Below are 6,032 nucleotides of genomic sequence, written 5' to 3' on the forward strand. Positions count from 1 at the left end.
CCCTAGATTTCCCACTGTTGAGAGGAGCAGGAACCCAGAGATTCCCTCCGCAGTGACAACAGTGGACTTAAATTTGCGCTAGGTTTCCCACTGTTGAGAGGAGCAGGAACCCAGAGATTCCCTCCTCTGTGACAACAGTGGACTAATTTGCCCTAGATTTCCCACTGTTGAGAGAAGCAGGAACCCAGAGATTCCCTCCTCTGTGACAACAGTGGACTAATTTGCGCTAGGTTTCCCACTGTTGAGAGGAGCAGGAACCCCGAGATTCCCTCCTCAGTGACAACAGTGGACTAATTTGCCCTAGATTTCCCACTGTTGAGAGGAGCAGGAACCCAGAGATTCCCTCCTCAGTGACAACAGTGGCCTAATTTGCCCTAGATTTCACACTGTTGAGAGGAGCAGCAACCCAGAGATTCGCTCCGCAGTGACAACAGTGGACTAAAATTTGCGCTAGGTTTCCCACGGCTGAGAGGAGCAGGAACCCAGAGATTCCCTCCGCAGTGACAACAGTGGACTAAAATTTGCGCTAGGTTTCCCACTGTTGAGAGGAGCAGGAACCCAGAGATTCCCTCCTCAGTGACAACAGTGGACTAATTTGCCCTAGATTTCCTACTGTTGAGTGGAGCAGGAACCCAGAGATTCCCTCCGCAGTTACAACAGTGGACTAAAATTTGCGCTAGGTTTCCCACGGCTGAGAGGAGCAGGAACCCAGAGATTCCCTCCGCAGTGACAACAGTGGACTAAAATTTGCGCTAGGTTTCCCACTGTTGAGAGGAGCAGGAACCCAGAGATTCCCTCCTCAGTGACAACAGTGGACTAATTTGCCCTAGATTTCCCACTGTTGAGGGGAGCAGGAACCCAGAGATTCCCTCCGCAGTGACAACAGTGGACTAATTTGCCCTAGATTTCCCACTGTTGAGAGGAGCAGGAACCCAGAGATTCCCTCCGCGGTGACAACAGTGGACTAATTTGCCCTAGATTTCACACTGTTGAGAGGAGCAGGAACCCAGAGATTCCCTCCGCGATGACAACAGTGGACTAAAATTTGGGCAAGTAAAGAGGAGAAAGGAGAAAGGGCGTTGAAAGAGTCACGTGGGATCACTGATCTCGATTGTAAAACGCTGCATCGCGGATAGGGAGCGCGAGCGTGCGGCAACCGGCCGCCATCTTACTGTACCCAAAACAGTCGCCGCAGCGATCATGGCAACTTCTTGCCATTACGGTCTTACCAACCGTACCGGCAAGGATACAGGGCCGAAATTTCTACAGGTGAGTCATTCTTTATCAAGGAATAAGTAGGCGTCCGTTCTGTACATTTATTTGACAATTGTGAAGCGTTTTTTTTTGCCGAAAACCAGCACTGGGTGCAAGTTGTTTGATCACTCTTCCGAGGTTCAATCGAACACACTTGCATTTTACCCGGCAACAAATACAGTTTGAGTGCATAATATGCTGTAGAGAACATGTTACACTACTCTGATAGTGGTGTCATCAATATGTGCGAGCACTCGAGCGCTTTTCTGCATGCATTGCTAGCACAGTACACGGTGTTCTCTACGGAACCAAGTGCACAGTCATTTCTTTGAATCACTTTCGCGCACGAGTTCAGTATTACGACGTAATGAGACCAAGAGATTCAATGTTTTTCATGTATTGGTATTGTTTTGTGCCTTGGTTTGATTTGTGACAAAGAATCCTACGTAACGGTGGTGTGGTGTGACTTATGGATACCGCCTTTGTGTCTGAGCTATGTTGTCAGCTTGTTGCGATAATAATAATTTGTAGCTTCTCATGTTATTTGTAGCAGTGTTTAAGGTAAAAGTGGTCTCTCAATACAGGTTTCCTCACGGGGGCTACCCAGAGTATCGTCTGTGCAGTGTGATGCCATCGAGCTTGCAGATAAGTATCATATGTTCCTCATCCACGAGTTCCTACTTTACGGGGAGGAACCACCTCAGTGCACGCACTGTGGTGAGCCTCTCTTAATTTTGCACATTCTCTTTACATGTTCGCATCATGGAACACATCACTTCAGAGTATTTTATATACACCTTAGGCCCCTTCACCCAGCATTGTGTCTTGGTGATGAAGCTATAATTTTTTAAAACAGCGTTTAAACGTTGTAATTTTTAAAAGATATTGTGATTGTAAACCCTGTTTTAAACTGATGTTTTAAACATGTATGCAATGCTTTTACTATAAACAACATATTTATTTTAACTAGTTGCATCCTAACCAATGTTCTCTCCTTCACAGCTGCCTCGACATACTCAAGAAATGGGTGCAAAACCTGAGTAGTGCTCACAAACTTCGATCACCGCAGCACCTCCAAAAAGTAAAAGCATATGTGTCACATGAGATTTTTAAAGGCATTCATAGTATATAATACCTTGCATTAACTGTTGTAGATCTAACTCACCTCTACAGTATACACCCTCAGGAATTAAAACTTGTTGGGGAACTGTGATCATTGTTTCAGTTAATAGGCATGCACATATATGCTATAAGAAGAAAATTATTTCTTGAGAATGCACTACTGTTGATCACATTCATGCAGCTGTAGGTTTACCTTCGGCCTCTTGGAACCCTCTGCAGTTTTCTTAGCTACAGGAGGAGTGTCCTCCAGCATGTCAACTACTTGCAAAAATATTGACGTATTTAAGATTATGACACAGTTTGAAGGATTTCAATTCAGGAAATTTGCAGTGGCAGGGCCTGCCAGAGTGAAACCTACTGAATATTTTATGGTGTCGAAGTGGTGGTTCCTTCAGGATAGGAATATCGTAGATGGGAGCGTGTCCGTCCTGTGTAGTCCCCCCCCCCCCCTTCGTTGCTCCTCACACTCAAGGAGATGTTTCCGTTCAATCGTATACACCAGCTCGCTTGTCTACTCTACTTATGTTCTTGAACTTAACAAAGTGTTGTTTGCATTAAGCAATTTGTAATACACTGAACACATAGGCAGCAAAACAAAAATTTAAAATTCAGCATGTATGAAAATTGGATGCAACAAATTTACGTAGTGTACCTGCACATTGTCATTCCTGAGATATATATTGTCATTGCAGGGAGGTCACAAAAGAATAAACATATTGTTTTGTCACCTCCCTGCACAGTCATTGTATCTTGAAATACATATATGCAAGAATAAATGTTGAACTTGAAAAATGTATATTCGCTTTATTCATAGAGCATAACATCACTTATCTTCTTTACAAAAGCATATCGTGTTCCATCTTTGTCACGCAGAATGCACAACCAAGGAAGCCATCTTCCACTAAACATCACGTTTGACATGATTCAGTTGGTATCATTTCATAGACAGGGTACACCAGGGCTCCAGTTTCAAGCTCCAAATCGTCATGTCGCAGTTTGCAAACCGTACATTCGTAGTGCAAGAGAGCCCTCGCACATTAAAATGTAAGATGGGAGTCACTGTTAATGCAAAGTGACTCATATGAGAGAGACTGACGCAGAAGAAAAGTGTGCAAACTGCGGAAAGTGTCATAGAGAAGATCTTCAGAAATCGTGCCTGGTTTCACGGCAGTGCTACCACACTCCCTTTAAGATGACGATGATAATGATTGGAGTTTCAGATGTGCAGCTGCATTTTTTTGCAACGTGCTCCACATAACAAGCATGACAAAGTCAGCAGTGGATGGCAGGCCCCCGTCCCAACGCAGCTTTGTTCATGCTGCAGTTCTATTCAGCAAAAGCATGTGAGTACGCGAGAAGGACATTCAATTTCACCTGCAAATAATCAGAGCAAATGAAAGAAGAAGAAAAAAAAAAGAAGTGCTGTACTTGAAAAGGAGATAAGTCTTGTGTCTCAAGGAGGTGTTACCACTTACTAAGTAACTTAAGTTTACGGTCATCAATACCTAGATTAACTAGCCTAAGCGTGATCTAATTGCGTGAAGTAATTGTTTGGGATGCTTCGGTGTGTTCATATTTGCAAGGCATTACGTCGAAGACACCACTGTCGTTCACTAAAAGACCCTTTCTTGCTTGATATAAATCACACTAAACGCATACGCCTGTCTAAAACAACGGCTGTGATTGTACGATTTTATTTCTTTCTACCATGCGGGTATCCTTTCTGGGACCGTTCTTTGTGGAACAATTTTTGTCCAGAACGCAGCACAGGATATTATATACATGGTTGTTGTTAATCTCACATCGTTTCTTATTTAAATATTGACTGGGAAACGTGCTGTAGTACAATCTCCAGCGCTGCACTGCAGTGACGGTCTAGTTTAGGAATGCAAAACATAACGTAATTAAGAATCGAACGGCAGGACACCTGTGAAACAGTGTTAGGATACATCAGTATACTGGCACCTTACAAAATTGTGTGACGACAAACAACGATCAACGCCTACAGCGCAATAAATACTCACAATCTCTGTTGCCTCCCATTGTTTTTTATGGGCACACACAGCGCTTTTTAAGGCCTCCCAACATGGCGGCCCGAATGCGTGCCTCTCCCCCACGAGCCCCTCTCCTATGCGCGATCCAGCCTTTATACATAGATACATAGAGATCAGTGCGTGGGTGCGTGGCACAGGGGTGGCATCCAATGTATTGCTCCGTAGACGAAAGCGTTGCTGGGCTAACGCAATGCATCCTGGACAGGTCCTGGTCGTACGTCGTAACAATGCGGTTGTTGTTTCTGGACGACGTTTTGGATGTTTTTCGATCACGGTAATTATTTTTATCCGATAATCTCGCAGTAAAACGCGCAGTTTTACACATAACGCCTCGTATTGTTGACAACTTCCAAAGATGTGATGACGATCGCGCGTTAAGACTTACCGAGCCGATGCGATGTACTTAAACTAAGGTGAAATGAGCTACCATGTTGCGGGAAAGCACCGCATAGTTTACGCTGGCAAAATACGGCCATCTCTTGGTGTTAAGACGGTGAAAATATGTCGGTAAACGGCAAAACGACATGTAAACAAAGTCACATGACCTCAAAATGACGTTTTCTATGACGTGCGACCAGGACAAGATGGCAGTTTTGCCAAAAGCACCCGCTTGAGGGTAGTTACAACAATGGCGGGTTTGTGTCGGGTTGGGCGGGTAAAGGAGGGAGTCTGGCCATTGGGAGGAGTCACAAAAAGAGGCTCGACCTGTCAATCACAGTTTCGGTCCTCTGATTGGTTTCCTTTTTATCAAGGGGGTCGCCATGACACCTTACTGCCACCCAAAATGGCGACGAAAACAAACAGTAGTGAAGCGGAGATTTCGTGACAAAACATTTTCACGGACTACTCTGATTTTACGCTGCAAATGTACATTTTCATATACGTTTCTTGGAAATCAGTTTCAACGTACGCTCATCCATCGATATCTAACCGAAAATAATACGTTTTGACGCCGATGTTAGGCCTAGTGAACACGGCGATCGCAGCGAAATCGTAACCAAAACGGCACTGTGCTGTGCAATCTTGTATTTAATTGATGGATTTCATGGATATAAACATTCCTGCCTCTTATATTCCAACTATTCATGTAGATTTGTTTGAACATCATACCGACAACAGAATGTGTCCCAGCAGGTGGTTCTGCCGCCAGCGGTACAACGACGGAAGCAGACGACAATTCCCGACGTGCCTTACGCTCCCTAGGTGGCGCTCATCAAATTTGCGCTACCAATCCACTACTCTTGCAGATTGCGAGAGGTATCCATTTCAATCCCATCCAATCCACCAATCCACTTGCCACCCAAAATGGCGCTGCCCGTGTTGGATAAGGGGGCAAATAGTGAGGATAGGCTGATTGATAGCGCCCCATATTTCAAGACTTCATTGGTCGGAAAGCTGAAAAAGTGGGTGGAGCTTCAGGTATAGGCAGGACCCATTAATGGCCAGACTCCCTTTTAATATACGGCTCTGCCCTGTGGTGCGTGGTGCGTGGGATAGGGTGATAGCCGGCAAAAAGACTCACCTAAAAGTGGGTGTGCGAAACGTTCGTAGTATGTTTTAAAAAATCGTCGTAAATTTATCGCATATTTTGGGTGTATTCGC

The sequence above is a fragment of the Ornithodoros turicata genome, chromosome 8 (assembly GCF_037126465.1).
Source record: "Ornithodoros turicata isolate Travis chromosome 8, ASM3712646v1, whole genome shotgun sequence".
NCBI lineage: Eukaryota > Metazoa > Arthropoda > Arachnida > Ixodida > Argasidae > Ornithodoros > Ornithodoros turicata.